The sequence below is a fragment of the Jaculus jaculus genome, chromosome 8 (assembly GCF_020740685.1).
Source record: "Jaculus jaculus isolate mJacJac1 chromosome 8, mJacJac1.mat.Y.cur, whole genome shotgun sequence".
In the NCBI taxonomy this organism is placed as follows: Eukaryota; Metazoa; Chordata; class Mammalia; order Rodentia; family Dipodidae; genus Jaculus; species Jaculus jaculus.
Genome location: NC_059109.1, coordinates 3426473 through 3442619, shown reverse-complemented (window position 1 = coordinate 3442619; position 16147 = coordinate 3426473). Strand labels below are relative to the sequence as shown.

The 16147-nt window shown below is 46.5% G+C and overlaps 1 protein-coding gene and 1 pseudogene across 2 annotated transcripts in view; one reads left to right on the top strand and one right to left on the bottom strand.

The window, feature by feature from the left end:
• Nudt3 (nudix hydrolase 3) overlaps positions 1-16147 on the top strand; it is a 55169-nt gene that overhangs the window by 8536 nt on the left and 30486 nt on the right. The gene's annotated exons all lie outside the window — the stretch shown is intronic.
• Positions 6655-7339, bottom strand: LOC105944686 (annotated as a pseudogene).

The window sequence follows — 16147 nt, the reverse complement described above, 5'->3', positions numbered from 1 at the left end:
GAGATGGCTCCACAGGTAAGGTGCTTGCCTGCAAAGCCTGACAGTGTGGGTTCAGTTCCTCAGCATCCATGGAAAGCCAGATGCATGAAGTGGCAGATGTGTCTGGGGTTTATTTGTAGTGACTGGAGGCCCTTGTGGGCACATTCTTTATGTCCCGTCTCTTTCTGCTTGCAAATAGAAAAAGAAAAAAGAGGGCTGGAAGGATGGTTTAACATTTAAGGCACTTGTCTGAGTAGCCTATGGACCCATCTTCAAATCTCCAGGTCTCACGTAAACCAGATGTGCAAGATCCCACGTGTGCACAAGGTGGTATGTGCATCTAGAGTTCAGTTGCAGTGGCAGGAGTCCCAATATTCTCAATCTCTCTCTCATAAAAAAAAAAAAGAAGAAGATAGCCAGGTATGGTGGTGCACACCTTTAATCCCAGCACTTCGGAGGCAGAGAGGTAGTTCAAGGCCACCCTGAGAGAGACTCCATAGTGAATTCCAAGTCAGCCTGAACTAGAGTGAAACCCTACCTCGAAAAATAATAAATGAATGAATAAAATAAAAAGAAGAAAAACTCACTTGACATCACATTCCCTCTAGCTGTTCTCCCATGTGTTCCCTTTGGTGGCAGAGTGTTTGCATGGTCACTCTGTGCCCTTCCTCTCTTCTTTCCTCTCCTGAACTCATACCAGCCAGGCGTTTCCTTCTACCATTTGCCACTCCTTAAGAAAATTCGCCCATCTTGTAGTCCTCAATCCTTATGTTACTTGGCTTTTTATTTTCCATTTCTCTCTTGTAGTCTACAGAAAAACTTTTTTAAAAAAAGGGCTCTCTTTTGAGCTGGGCATGGTGGGCCTTTAATCCCAGCACTTGGGAGTTTGAGGCCATCCTGAGACTGCATAGTGAATTCCAGGACAGCCTGGAGTAGAGTGAAACCCTACCTTGAAAAACTTAAACAAAAAAGCTTTGTAGTCTAGGCTAGTCTCTAACTCACTCTCTAGCTGAGGGTGACTCCTTGTTCTCTTGCCTCTATCTGCACCATGCCTGGTTCCTTTTATTTTCTTCACTTTCTTCAGTTATTTATTTATGAGAGAGGGAGAGAATGGATGTGCCAGGACCTCTAGCCATTGTAAACGAAATCCAAATGCATGTGCCACCTTGTGCATCTGGCTTATGTGGGGACTGGGGAATGAAAACTGGGTCCTTAGGCTTTGTAAGCAAGCACCTTAACTGCTAAGCCATCTCTCCCATCTTTTCCTCTTCCTAGTGTCTCAGAGAGGGTGTTTGATAATGTTGATTATCAGCCCAATGGAGTCTATGGTTTATATTGTAAATCTTTTCTGAACCTTTTTGTGGAGGGGGGATTGTTTTGAGGTAGGGTTTCACTATATAAGCTTAGGCTGGCATTGAACCTCTTGATCTTTCTGCCCCAGCCTCCTGAGAGCTTGGATTATAGGCATGTGCTACAAAGTTCTGTGTGTGTGCGTGTGTGCAGCTGACCTTCATATTAGGCAGGTTCGCTTGTTTTTGGAGTGCCTGTGGCATGGGCCCACCTTTCAGACCTGGCTACTTGAATTTTCTGAACCACCTTATAGTAAATACCTTTTAGTTTTAGACAATGAGGCGTGGTCTCTGTTTTTCTAAGAGCCTCAGTGTATCATCACCTTGGTGGTGGTGAAGTCAACCTTCTCAATAATCCATTATCTCAAACAAATTAGTACATGTTGACTCATAAAATTTTAGTCTGTTTTCCTGTGAGAGCTTTTTCATTTTTTTTCTTATGAAGTAGGCTTCAACATTTCTAATTTTTTGGAGAAGGAATTTCTTCATATTAAAATTTGTAAAATTTGTTTTATTTATTTTTGGTTTTTTGAGGTAGGGTCTCACCCTAGCCCAAGGTGCCCTGGAATTCACTATGTAGTCTCAGGGTGACCTCCAACTCACAGTGATCTTACCTCTGCCTCCCAAGTGCTGGGATTAAAGGCATGCACCACCATGCCCTACTGTAAAATTGATTTTAAATGGGAAAAGTAATCCAGTCACATTAGAGCAGATGTAATAGTCAGTGCCTGCCCTCTGGCACTTGAAAGACATGCTTCCTAGCATAGTCATGCTTCCCCACACTTGACACTTAGTTTCCCTGTGTGTGTGTGTGTGTGTGTGTGTGTGTGTGTGTGTGTGTGTGTGTGTGTAGGTTAGAGGACAGCCTCAGGGTGTTGGTCCTTGTCTTACATCTTGCTTGAGACATGGTCCTTGTCTTTCCCACTGTCAGTGCCAGACCAACTGGCCTGTGAGCTTTGTGAATCTCCTGACTCTGCCTCCCTTGCCACAGGCATGCTGGGATTACAAATGCTTGTGCTTCCATGTCTAGTTTCTTGTGGGTTCTGAGGATCTGAACTCCAGTCATTTTGAAGTAGGGTCTCACTCTACTCCAGGCTGTCCTGGAACTCACTTGGATCCTCCTACTTCTGCCTCTTGAGTACTGGGATTAAAGGTGTGAGCCACCACACCCAGCGAGGTTCCTTTTTTTAAGTCAGATCACCTTTTGATTTATGGGAAGTGTTTTGTTTTTTCTTTTTAAGGTTTTATTTTTATTTATTTGAGCCAGAGAGAGAGAGAGAATGAGCATGCCAGGGCTTCTAGGCACTGCAAATGAACTCCAGATACATGCAACATCATGTACATCTGGCTGACGTGGGACCTGGAGAATTGAACCTGGGTCCTTAGGCTTCACAGGCACGCACCTTAACTGCTAAGCCGTCTCTCCAGCCTTTTTTTTTTTTTTTGTGGTAGGGTCTCTCTAGCCCAAGCTGGCCTGGAAATCACATTCACTACGTAGTCTCATGCTGGCCTGGAACTCACACTGATCTTCCTATCTCTGCCTCCCAAGTATTTGGATTAAAGGCGTGACCTACCATTCCCGACTCTATACCACCTTTATAGGAGAGGTGAGACTCAAGGTTACCATATTCAGATTTGTAAGCTTTAGACATGACCTATCCAGCTACCTCAGTGAGATACAGAAACTGAATGCACTAGGACATTCTAATTCGCCTGTGCAGATATTTCTGGGAAACCAGTATACAGAAAGACAGGACCTGAGCCGGGCGTGATGGCGCACGCCTTCAATCCCAGCCCTTGGGAGGCAGAGGTAGGAGGATCGCTGTGAGTTCGAGACCACCCTGAGACTACATAATGAATTCCAGGTCAGCCTGGGCTACAGCGAGACCCTACCTTGAAAACAAACAAAGAAAAACAAAAAACAGGACATGCATGTATTCTGACAAATTCACAAAAGGAGTTTAACAAGTAGAACAGAAAATGTTTGAGTAAAAATATATTTCTGCAACAGACTCTGCCAGGCAGCAGCAGCATGGCTCTGTTTTCCCCATTAGCCGTGGCTGATCACGAAGCCTGGCACCAGGGCATGGATATTGTAGGCAGAAGACCAGTTTGTCAGAAACACAGCTATTTTGGACAAATATTAAATGCCATGAAACATGTTTGAAGGCCAGTATGGTGATCTTTTTCTCATGGTAAACATGCTTCACACTAATCACAGCAAATTGGAAAGACTCTTCAGAGCCATCAGGGTGTAAGTTAGCAGAGTCCTCACATGTCCCTGGCTGCATGGTGCCGCGCGGTGGCCAGCATCACTCTTCCTCCAGCCCCTGGGGTTCGGTTTTACAACACGGCCGGCTTGTCTTGTGTGCATGTGAGCAGCTTGTCTTCCTAGTCTGAATTCTGTCCATTTGTGCCCTAAACAGATAAACTCACCCCTGTTGTAGATACTGGAGCTGGGCATGGTGGTTTACTCCTGTAATCCCAGCACCTAGGAGCTGGAGACAGTAAAGGACGGACTTCAAGGTCAGCCTGAGCTACATAGTGTCAGAACATCCACCACTCTTAAGGAGTCTGAGAGGCTCTGAGCAGGGAAAGTGAGGAGTTTATTTTCCGGCGCTTGCCACAATCAAGTGCAGCCCCCAGAAGATGGTGGCATCAGTCTGAGCACAAAAAATAGCTTCCGCCAGGTGCGGTGTGCACACCTTTAATCCCAGGTAGGAGGATCACTGTGAGTTTAAGGCTAGCCTGGGACTCCAGGGTAAATTCCAGGTCACCCTGGGCTAGAATGAGACCCTACCTGGAAAGACCAGGAAAAAAAAAAAAAAGAAAGAAATGTGAGGTAGTGATTATGATTATACTTTCTCATTTCCCATGTTGCGTCTGTGTCCACTGGATATGAGACTTATTTTGCATTAGCTGTAAGTTGCTTTTTAGGACACACAAGAGTGGAAATAGATTTTGTGTGTGTGTGGAGCTGAGACTTGGAACACAAGGCCTCACACATACCAGGCAAGAATCGTACCGCTGAGCTATATCCTCAGCCCAGTAGTAGACAGTTTTATGGCGTCTTCTCTGCGTTGATTGTTGCCAACAGATGAGCTGAAACAGTAGTTGTGTGGAACATTTTTTAAAACGTCTGTCCAGCACACTGCACACCGCTGACTTGACGGGCAGTCCAGTCTAAAGGTAACGCATGGTTCAGGTGCTCAGAAAAGGACGTTGGGCAGAGACTTCCTAGTTCTGGCTCAGCCTCTGTGTGATAGCACTGTCCTTTGGCTGACTCCCTAGCACAAAGTGCTTCCCAGAGTGCCTTGCAGGTTGGGGTGGTTTGTGACCCAGAAGCAGAACAGATGTGACTGGCCTTGTTCTCACCTGTTCTGTCTCCAGTAAAGTGTCTAGCATTGTAGCCACTACTTTATAAAAAATAATTAAATCTTTTTTTATTTGAGAGAGAATGGGTGCACCAGAGCCTCTAGCTACTGCAAAGGAATTCCAGACACATGCACCACCATGTCCATCTGGCTTATGTGGGTTCTGGCAAATCTAACCTGGGTCCTTAGGCTTTTCAGGCAAGGGCCTTAACTGCTAAGCCATCTCCCCAGCCCTCAGCCACTACTTTTGGTAGTGAGGTGACACTCACAAGGAAATATAGGATGCATGGTTACAAACGCTGGGTCATTATGGGGCCACCAAATGGTCAGTCCAGCACACGTTCTGTCTTCCTCACATTTCCAGTTGTAGAAAGAACATAATTTTGTCTGTGGTTCCTTAGGTTCTCTGAGTTTCTACTGGATACATCGTGAAGCCCTTGCAGAGTTAACCCTTGACCTTTCCACTCTGACTTCTCCTGTGCTTTAGTTCTTCTAGATTGGAGGTGGGGAGATGGCTCAGTAGGTTAAATGCTTGCCACACACTCAGGAGGACCTGAGTTTGAATCCTCAGTACCCTTGTAAAAATGCCTGTCATGATGGCAGGGACAGGTGGATCCCTGGTTGAATCTGTGGCTCTAAGTTCACTGAGAGACCTTGTCTCAGAACCTGAGTTGGAGAGCAAGAGCAATTGAGGCGGGTCACCCGAGGTCTATCTCTGGGCTCCTCATGCATGTGTATGTATGTGTACAAACACCCATACATGTGTGGTCCCCCATATGCACACACACGTGCCAAAAAGCAACTCCTTCAGCTTAATGACTATTGCAGTCAGGTTCGTATTGCTGGTAGAAATCACCTGACCAAGAGCCGCTTGTGGGAAAAAGATATTTTGGCTTACAGACCTGAGGGAAGTTCCACAATGGCAGGAGAAAACGGTGGCGTGAGCAGAGGGTGGACATCACCCCCTGGCCAACATAAGGTGGACAATAACAACAGGAGAGTGTGCCAAACACTGGCAAGGGGAAACTGGCTTTAACACCCATAAGCCTGTCCCCAACAATACACTGCCTCCAGGAGGCGTTAATTCCAAGTCTCCATCAGCTGAGAACCTAGCATTCAGAACCCCTAAGGACCCATGTAAGCCAGATGGATAAGGTGGCACATGCTTCTGCAGTTTGTTTGTAGTGACTGGAGGCCCCCTGGCATGCCCACTCATTCATTTTCTCTTTCTCTCAAATAAAGTTGTTTTTTTTTAAAAAAAAAAAAAGCTAACTTAAGCATATTGGCTTTTTACCCCCAAGATAGGGTCTCGTTCTAGCCCAGGCTGACTTGGAAGTCAATATGTAGTCTCTGGGTGCCCTCAAACTCATGGCAATCGTTGGCTTCTTGAGTGCTGAGATTAAAAATGTGTACCACCACACCTAGTTTGGCTTGCTTTTTAAAAATCACTAAAACAGGGCTAGAGAAATGGCTCAAATGTGCTTGCTTACAAAGCCTTATGGCTCAGGTTCCATTCCCCAGTACCCAGGTAAAATGAAATGGAAAGAGTTGTTCATACATTTGTAGTTCATTTGCAGTAGCAAAAAGCACTGGTGTGCCCCATTCTCTCTGACTTTCTGCCTCTGTATGTTTCTCTGCTTGCAAATAAATAAAAAATATAAAAAAAAAAAGTCAAGCTAATGCATCTTGGTCATCCTTACACAAATGATTCTGATTGGTGTACATTTTCTTTTTGCTTATTCAGCAAATCCTGAGTGAATTCTCAGTCAATGATTAAATAAATATCACTTTAAGGAAATAAAAATGTTTAAAGCAGTCTTAGATCTTGGTGTCATTTTGAAGTTGCAGCAAAGTTTATGTCGTGATATGAGGGCCCTTTATCTGCTTTTACTTAGTCTGGGTTAACCAAATAAAAAGCACCCTTGCTTCTGAACAAATCAGCAACAATGTAATTAAATCATTACTTGAAACACTTTATATAGGAATAATTTATCTCTTTACACTGTGAAGCCTTGCATTTCAGTATCTTCTATAGCTTCTGTATCATCACCTGAAATTTGCATGCCGGCATTGAATACACTTCAGCTGTTAACAGTACTTTTTATCCCCAGATTTGACAAGCCACCTTTGATTAGGTCACATGTAAATGCTACCGATGATTTGTCCTTAGATTGTCAATTTGTTTCTTGAATACTGTAGTCCAAAAATCTTTGCATATGAACTTTATGATGTCTAACTCATCCTTGAATCTTGCCGTATCTTTTGTAAACCTGGAAGAAAATTTTCAAATCAATACTGCTCACCTTTTTATCAATCCTTGTCCCACTTGTAATCCCATGTTTTCCAGCTTAGTAATGCATCGACCATTTTCCACCTCACCCTGCTCCACGGACTTGTACACTCCTGACATCATCTCGTTGTGGAGAAGCAAAAACAATGCTTGGTCGGCCACTTCCGACTTATTCCCACACACTCCAAGAGGGTTTGGTTGCTGGGCCGCTGCCCTGCCCTCGTTGCTGGGAGATTGGGATGGCACCTGGCTCTCCAGGGCCCGGCTCTCCAGGGCGGACAGAGCCCTTGCCCAGGGCCACTGAGCCCAAGGGCTGAGCAAGGGCGCTGACGCCTGTGCCACCGCATCGACACCGATGTGGCCCTGAGCGGAGGGCCAATACCCTTCTTTTTGTTTGTTTTGAATAAGGTTTTAAGCTATAGTCCAGGCTGGCCTCGAACTCACAGCAATCCTCCTACCTCAGCCTATCAAGAGCTAGACTTAAAGGTGTACACTACCACACTCAGGTGCTGTTTTAAACTCTTAAAAATTAGTGAAAACCTAAGGCTGGAGGGATGATTTAATGGTTAAGGTGCTTGCCTGTGAAGCCAAAGGACCCAGGTTCGATTCTCCAGGACCCCTGTACACCAGCTGCATAAGGGGTGCGTATGTCTGGAGTTCATTTGCAATGGCTGGAGGCCCTAGCATGCCTATTATCTCTCTGTCTGTCTCCTCTCTATCTCTTTCCCTCTGCTTGCAAATAAATAAATTAAATAAAAATTATTTTAAAAATACTTGTTTCTTTACAAAATTAGTGAAAACCTAAAAACAGTTTTTAAAATTTTAAAAGGGACTGGAGAGAGAGCTTAGTGGTTAAAGCGTTTGCCTGTGAAGCCTAAGGACCCAGGTGCGACTCCCCAGAACCCACATGAGCTAGGTGCACAAGGTGCTGCATACACACAAGGTGGGACACGCATCTGGAGTTTGATTGCAGCGGCTAGAGATCCTGGCACACCAGTCCCTTTCTTTCTCTGTCTCTCTCTGTCTCTCTCATAAAAAAAAGCCAGTGAATGCCCTACAAGAGCTAGCTTTCTAGCTGGGACTCCCCGGTCTGTCTTGCTCTCCTGGTCTTTGAGACAGTGTCTTGCTGTGCAGCACAAAGCAGGCCTTGAGTTCTCAGCAGTCTTCCTAACTTCCAGATTACAGAGAATGTGCCACATGCCTGGCATAAAATACAGAAATTTAAAAGTAGTTTTGAAAAGACAGCAACAGCACTAGAGAAATAGTTCAGCAGTTAAATGCATTTACGGCCCAAGTATGAAGTCATGAAGGGGCCTGAAACTGCCTGAGTTAGAATCTCCACATCCCTCTCCTGCAGCTGGGGTGGCCTGTAACCCCGCCCCTCCAAAGCGAGCAGACTAGGGGATCGGCCACTTGTAAAAAGCAGCTGGAATGTGCCACTTAGAGCAGTGAGTCTCCTCTTGCCTGAGCTTGATGCAGGGCGGTTAGCTAGCACATAACCTCCCTGTTGGGGAGGATTTGTGGGAGGCATCCATGAGTCTTCCTGCTTATTCCTAGGCCGTGCCCATCACACCCACCCACACGTCAAGCCTGGAGACCGGGCTGGGAAAGAAGGGTGCGTGGTGGGAGGAGGAGCTGTCCGTCTGGTTACATGTGGGGCTCTGACAGTGGCTGTGTAGCATTTCTGAAGCTCTTAGCTGGGTTCATTTTGAAATGGACATGTGACAGTAATAAATGTAGCATTACTAAAAATATGTGCTGGTCAGAAGTCTCACCTCGTTGTGCTTAAGCTTCTATTTTGGTCCACTCCCCCACTGCCAGGACTTCCTTGCCTCCCTCGCTGCTGAGCCTGCTTCTTGCTCTTGAGTGACAAGGCTGCTGCCTTTGCTCGCCAGCGAAGGCCTCGAGTTCAGCTACTTGCCAGTGCTGCCTTGGACAAGTTCAATCTGCCCTTTCTGTTTTTCTTTGCTTTTGGTTACTTGCTACTCTTGGGAATCTCTTTTACCTAGCTACCTCCATCTAATGAAAGTTACGAAGTACCAGTTGAGGGCCGGAGAAATGGTTCAGCAGTTAAGGCACTTGCCTGCAAAGTCTAGCGTCCGGGTTCAGATTCCCAGTACTCACGTGAAGCCAGATGCACAAAGCAGCGCATATATCTGGGGTTCATTTGCAGCGGCTAGAGGCCCTGCTGTGCCCATTCTCTCTGTCTCTCTTTCTCTTTTTTCTCTCTCTGCTTAAAAGATAAATAAAATAAATAAATGCCAATTGACTATGGATATAGTTATGATCAAAGTTAACTTGCAAAGGGACCCAAGTTTCCCCTTACCTTTGGCTGAGTTAAGAGGATTGCCATGAGTTTGAGGCCACCCTGAGACTGCATAGTGAATTCCAGGTCAGCCTGGGCTAGAGTGAGACCCTACCTCAAAAAAAAAAAAAAAAAAAAAAACCAGGGAAAAAAAACCAAAACCCTTTAAAGCTCAGTGCAAGCATGTAACAGAAGTAAATCCACTGACGTCTACCTCCTAGAGTTATGTGAACATTCAGTCAGATTATATATGCATGAATAGAACTTTCCAAGTTGATTTAGAAACATCAGTCATAGCTGCTATCCATAATTTTATGAACTTAGATTAATACTTTGCTGACCCATTGAAGTAATCCAACATTCCTGTCTCTGGATTGGGGAGGATGGCTCAGTAAGTTAAATTTAGACCCTAGAACCCACATACAGCTCAACACTGTAGTGGGCGTTTGTGATCACAGCTCACCTCTGGCAACATGGAATGTGGAGACAGGAGACCCCCCCAGAAGCTGGCCTGGTGAACACAGTGGTAAATAAGAGACCCTGCCTCAAGACAAGCTGGGAGGCGAGGATGACACCTGAGCTTGTCACTGACTTCATGTAGTTGGAAACATACAGTGTGGAGTTCTTTCACACTGATTTTTTTTGGGGGGGAGGAGTGTTTCGAGGTAGAATGACCTAGATTTTACTGTGTAGTCTCAGGGTGGCCTGGAACTCATGGTGATCCTCCTGCCTCTGCCTCCCGAGTGCTGATTAAAGGTGTGCGCCACCACACCCGGCTTGTGACTGTTAAAAAAATACATTATTTTATTTTATTTATTTGACAGAGAAAGAGGGAGGGGAAGAGAGAGAATGGGCATGCCAGGGCCTCCAGCCACTGCAAATGAACTCCAGATGTATGTGCCACCTTGTGCATCTGGCTTACATAGGTCCTGGGGAATCAAACCTCTGTCCTTTGGCTTTGCTGGCAAATGCCTTAACTGCAAAGCCATTTCTCCAACTCTGGTTGTTTTTAATGTTGTTATTTTTTATTAGTTATGTACACAATGTATACAGTCACGTTGGTACCATCGTTAGCCTCCTCCTTGCCATTCCCCCTCCTCAGGGACCTCCTTGTTGGGGAATATGGGTTGTACCTTGTAAGGTTAGCCATCAGTTATGGGGAAGAGACATTGTTTTTGTGCATAATGGCCTCACCCAACGTATGGCTCTAACATTCTTTCCATCCCTTCTTCCGCGAATTTCCCTGAGCCATGTTGGGTTCATTTTAGGTCTGCTTCAGTGATGAGGTTTTGGGAGCCTCTGTGTCTCTGGATGTCTGGTTTGGTAGGAGTTGAGTGTCCTCTGTGTCTGTCTTCTTCACCCTGGTGCTGGTACCAGCCCTGGTTTTTTATCTTTTGTGTATGCATGCATATTCATGTGTGCACCACTGCACACGTGTGGAGGTCAGAGGGCAATCTTGAGCGTCAGTCCTTGCCTTTCCATCTTTCCTTGAAGCAGGTCCCTTGTTCACAGCTGCTTGTCAGGTTGGCTGGCCCTCAAGCTTCCTGGGACTGTCCTGATTTCTTGTCCTGGGTGCATTGAGATTAGAGATGCTCATGCCTCGCACCACCTTCCCATGCGCTCCGGGGTCTAAACTCGGGTCCTGCGTGGGGCTTTATCTGTGGGGCCATCTTCCTGCCGCCATAGCTTAAGTGTTGACTAGAGCTGCTGATCAGGTGTTTGTTGCTTGAGGCTTGCAGGAACGTTTCAGATCCAAACCATAACGTGTTGCCTGTGATCTCCGAGACTCATGGCCGTCATAATGCAAAGTTACTTCAACTTGAGCCAGAGTCTTCCTAGTTCGCCACTGCTCAGAAGTCTCACTGGGGGGTGGAGCTCAGTGGTAGAGCACTTGCCTAGCATGAATTTAAAAGCGACACAAAAGCCTAAAGTCTTCTGAGACTCAGGGTAGTTTCAGCCATGACCCTCTGTAGAATCAGTTCTAATCTTCCAGTGTACAGCAACACGTAGTCAGCGTTCGTATGCCAAAGGAGGAATAGGCTGGTGGCAAGGAAAGAGTGGACCAAAGCAAGAACAAAACCCAACAGGACAAACAGCAAATCAGCAGTTCCACATCCAGGATCTGGGGCATGTGTTGGCATCTGGTTTCCAACAGGGAAAGCAGCCCCGCCCTGATGGCTTTGCCATTTTTAACACAGGTGGCCTCTTTCTTAAGCCAGCTGCACTGGTGTTTGCCCTCCTTTCTCAGCAGACACCCCGCCTTCCTGGCATCGCCAGTACCCTGGATCTTCATTGCAACGTAGGTGTCACCTTCATAGCTTCCCGCGTAGTCTGCTCACAGGTCCCTTGTAGGGAACCTGACCTTGCTGGCCTCTCCAGCTTCTCTCTAGAACCTTGTATAAGCTTCATCACCCTGTCGCCCTTGGATTCTGCATGTCTGCAAAGCCAACACTAGGTGGAGGGTGCCAAGTTCTGCCAGCCAAAGATGTAATTGGGCCCTCCTGGGCCACAGCTGCACTGCCCTCTGAATGCCTGCATGGCTGAGCCTGGGACAGCATTTCCCTGGGCAGTCTCTTTCTAGCAGGGTATTCCTTTGGCTCTCTCTCTTTTCTAATTTATTTTATTTTTCATTTATTTTTAACTTTTAACAAATTATTATTTTTATTTTATTTATTTATTTATTTTTATTTATTTATTTGAGAGCGACAGACACAGAGAGAAAGACAGATAGAGGGAGAGAGAGAGAATGGGCGCGCCAGGGCTTCCAGCCTCTGCAAACGAACTCCAGACGCGTGCGCCCCCTTGTGCATCTGGCTAACGTGGGACCTGGAGAACCGAGCCTCGAACCGGGGTCCTTAGGCTTCACAGGCAAGTGCTTAACCGCTAAACCATCTCTCCAGCCCAACAAATTATTATTTATTTTGAGAGAGAGAGAATGAGCATGCCAGGACCTTCATTCACTGTTAACAAACTCCAGACACATGCGCCCTCTTGTGTGCATTTGCGACATTGTGCAATAGTGTCACTGTGCGTCTGGCTACGTGGGCCATGGAGAGTCAAATATGAGTCCTTAGTCTTTACAGCCAAGCGCCTTAACCCCTCCGGCCCCCTGCCTTTTTTTTTTTTTTCCTCTTTCTTTCTTTTCACAGGCAAGAACTTAACCGCTAAGCCATCTCTCCAGCCCCTGCCTTGTTTTTAATATAGGTTGTGGTGATCAAATTCAGGGTTTCATGCTCACAAGACAAATGCTTTACCAAATGGGATAGGGATATAGCCCTTTTCGTTTATTTATTTATTTATTTATTTATTTATTTTGTTTTTTTGAGGTAGGGTCTCACTGTAGCTCAGGCTGACCTGGAACTCACTATGTAGTCTCAGGGTGGCCTCGAACTCAACCCTCCTACCTCTGCCTCCCAGGTGCTGGGATTAAAGACGTGCGCCACCACGCCTGGCTCATTTATTTTTTTCATATAGGGTTTCACTGTGTTAGCTCAGGGCTGGCTTGGAACTTGTTATTAGGCAGTCCTCTTGCCTTGACCTCCCAAGTGCTGGGACTACAGGCGTGCACCACTGTGCCCAGCTTCCTCATTCATCCTCTTCTTGGTGCCTGTGTACATGTGTGTGGTCATGTGTGTGAGTGTGAATGCATATGTGCCACTGTGTATTGGAGAGGTCAGAGGACAACTTTGGGTGTCAGCCCTCGCTTTCCATCCTGTTTGAGGCACTCTGTCTTACTGCTGCTCACTGCTTGGTTCTTCAGGCTACCTGGGTCACAAGCTTCTGGGTTATTCTTCCATCTCTGCCTCCCTTCTTGCTGCGATAGGCACATTTGCGCTGTAATGCCTTCCTGGCTTTTCGGTGAGTGCGAGGCACCTGAACCCAGACACCTGTGCTTGCTCAGCATGTGCCGTAAACTGAGCCATCGCCACCTTGAGTACTTTCTCTCCCTCCCTCTCTCTCTCTCTCTCTCTCTCTTTTTTTTTTTTCTGAGGTAGGGTCTCACTCTAGCCCAGGCTGACCTGGAATTCACTATGTATTTTCAGGGTGGCCTGAAACTCATGATGATCCTCCTATCTCTGCCACCTGAGTGCTGGGATTAAAGGTGTTGTGCCACCATGCCCGGCTATACTTTCTCTTTTTTTTAGGTGAGAATCTTTGATGAGGTAGAGAAACTGAGGAATATGCTTGAAACTGTTGCCTGGCTTCCTCGAAGATGTACATGCACGCACTCCCATAGACTGGAGTAGAGGAGCGGGGGGTGGAGGCTCGAGCTTTGTGCTTTCACAGCCGGTCAGCAGGGTGTGGTGGGTGTCTTGCCTTTCCTTTTGGCCCTCTTGTCCCAGCGCAAAGCGAGGCCTGCTTGTCTTCAGCTTTAAACACATGACAAATGGCACACTTTCCACTTTCTGCTCTACTTTTTTTTTTGAGGGAGGCCTCACTGTAGCGCGCGCTGACCTGGAGTAGCCCTGGGTGTAGCCCAGGCTGGCCTAGAACTCATTGTCATCCTCCTGTCTCCTGTGTCTTGGTTTTAAAGTGTGCACCCCACACTCTACTTTTCTGCTCCACTTTATACTTACAGGTGCATACGCGTATGCACACTCGTGTGTGTGTGTGTGTGTGTGTGTGTGTGTGCGTGCGCGCACATATGTAGGTATGTGAGCATGGATGCATGTGCATGTTTGTGCGTGTGCTTCTAGAAGCCCGGGGACAACTTCAGGTGCTTTCTTCAGTTTCTCTCTTCCCTGTTTTTGAGGCGAGGGCAAGCACTTTACCAGTTAAGCCATCTTCCCAGGCCCTTTGCTCCACTTTGGCTCGACTGTGCCATGGCCTGCTGTATGCTGTCTTGAAATTTCTTCTGATCAGCCCACCACACTTGTGCTCGCTCACATTCGCAGGTTGTGAGCAAGACTCACTGAGCTCCCTCGCCAGGATTGCCGTGAGTGGCCCCTAACCTGGCTCTTCAGTCTGGTTCCCTTTGTGAGCTTGAAAGCAGTCTCCACTGCCTGCCTTTCTGTTGGCAGTCTGCTTTTCCTAACTCCCCAAGTACTGGACCAGTACGCGGTGCTTACAGCATCTCCAACTCCTTCCACACTCTTTCCATAAGCTAGGTCCCGGCCTGAGAACCGCATGGCCAGGTTTACTTACTAACCCCTCCCGTGCCAGTGTTTGGTATTAGTTATTTTTACATCACTTTGAATATATACCTGACAAAACAGCTTAAGGAAGGAAAGATTTATTTTGGCTCATGGCTTCAGAAGGGTTTCAGCCCATGATGGCAGGGGAGGCAGGGCAGTGCCCCGGGCAGCAGGACCCCATGGCAGACGCTCCTCATATTCTAGCAGACCAGAAGACTGAGAACACAGGCCAAAGCCAGGGCACCTATACTTCAAAACCTATGTCTGCCAGCCAGGCCCCCACCTATAGGCTGTAGTGCCTTCAAAATTGTACCAAAGGGGCCTTTGTTCCCAGCACTCAGGAAGCAAAGGGAGGAGAAGCTCTTGAGTTCAAGGCCAGCCTGAGACCACAGAGTGAAACCCTACCCTGAAAAAAACAAAAACACACAAAAAAGTGCCACAGGCTGGCAACCAAGTGTTCAAAACCTGAGACTGTGAGGGTATGTCTGATTCACAGGACAGGCCTCTTCACTTCCCCCTGTTCCCTGGCAGCTAGCAGTCTCTTTTCTCTAGTTTCACTATATTTCACCTCAATTTAAAAAAAGAAAAGAGCCGGGCATGGTGGTGCACACCTTTAATTCTAGCACTCGGAGGCAGAGGTAGGAGGATTGCTATGGGCTCAAGGCCACCCTGAGACTACATAGTGAATTCCAGGTCAGCCTGAACTAGAGCGAGACCCTACCTCAGAAAACAAAACAAAACAAAAAGCCAGGCTTGGTGGCACACGCCTTTAATCCCAGCACCCAGGAGGCCGAGGTAGGAGGATCACCATGAGTTTGAGGCCACCCTGAGACTCCATAGTGAATTCCAGGTCAGCCTGAGCTAAAGTGAGACCCTACCTTGAAAAACAAAAAAACAAACAAACTAAAATATCAGTTTTATGATTCAAGTTTTGTAGGGCTGAGGATTGAACCCAGAGTCTTGCATGTGCTAGTCCAGTGCTACCATTGAGCTGCACCCCAGATCTCAGTCATTTCTTCAGGTGTTCACGTAGAATGGTCCTCTCTGAAATGTCAACTTACGCTTTAATTGCCTGGATGAAAAGGCTTTGTTTTCTGCATATTTTATTAGGTGGGTGTTGTGAGGCTTTCATTCTCAGAATGCCTTTAAAGTACAGTTGAAAGACAAGCCTAGCATCAAGTTTTTCTTTTAAATAAATACAATTAAATTTTTATTTATTTTTGGATTTTCGAGGTAGGGCTTCACTCTAGCTCCGGCTGTCCTATGTTGTCTCAGGGTGGCCTCAAACTCATGGGGATCCTCCTACTCCCGAATGCTGGGATTAAAGGCGTGTGCCACCATGCGCAGCTAATTTTTAAAAAAAAAATGTTATTTGAGAGAGAAGCAGATAGAGAAGGATAGAGAGAGAGAGAGGAAAAACTGGGTGTGCCAGGGCCTCTAGCCACTGCACACAAACTTCAGATACTTGTGCCACCTTGTGCTTACGTGGGTCCTGGGGAATCAAACCTCAGTCCTTTGGCTTTGCAGGCAAGGACCTTAACCACTAAGCTATCTCTACAGTCCTAAATACAGTTTTAAAAAATGTTTATCTGCAAGGAGAGAGAGAGAATATGAGAATGAATGTGTGTGCCAGGACCTCTAGCCACAAATGAACTCAGATGCATGCACCACTTTACATGGGTAGTGGGGACTCAAACCCAGGTCGTTAGGCATTT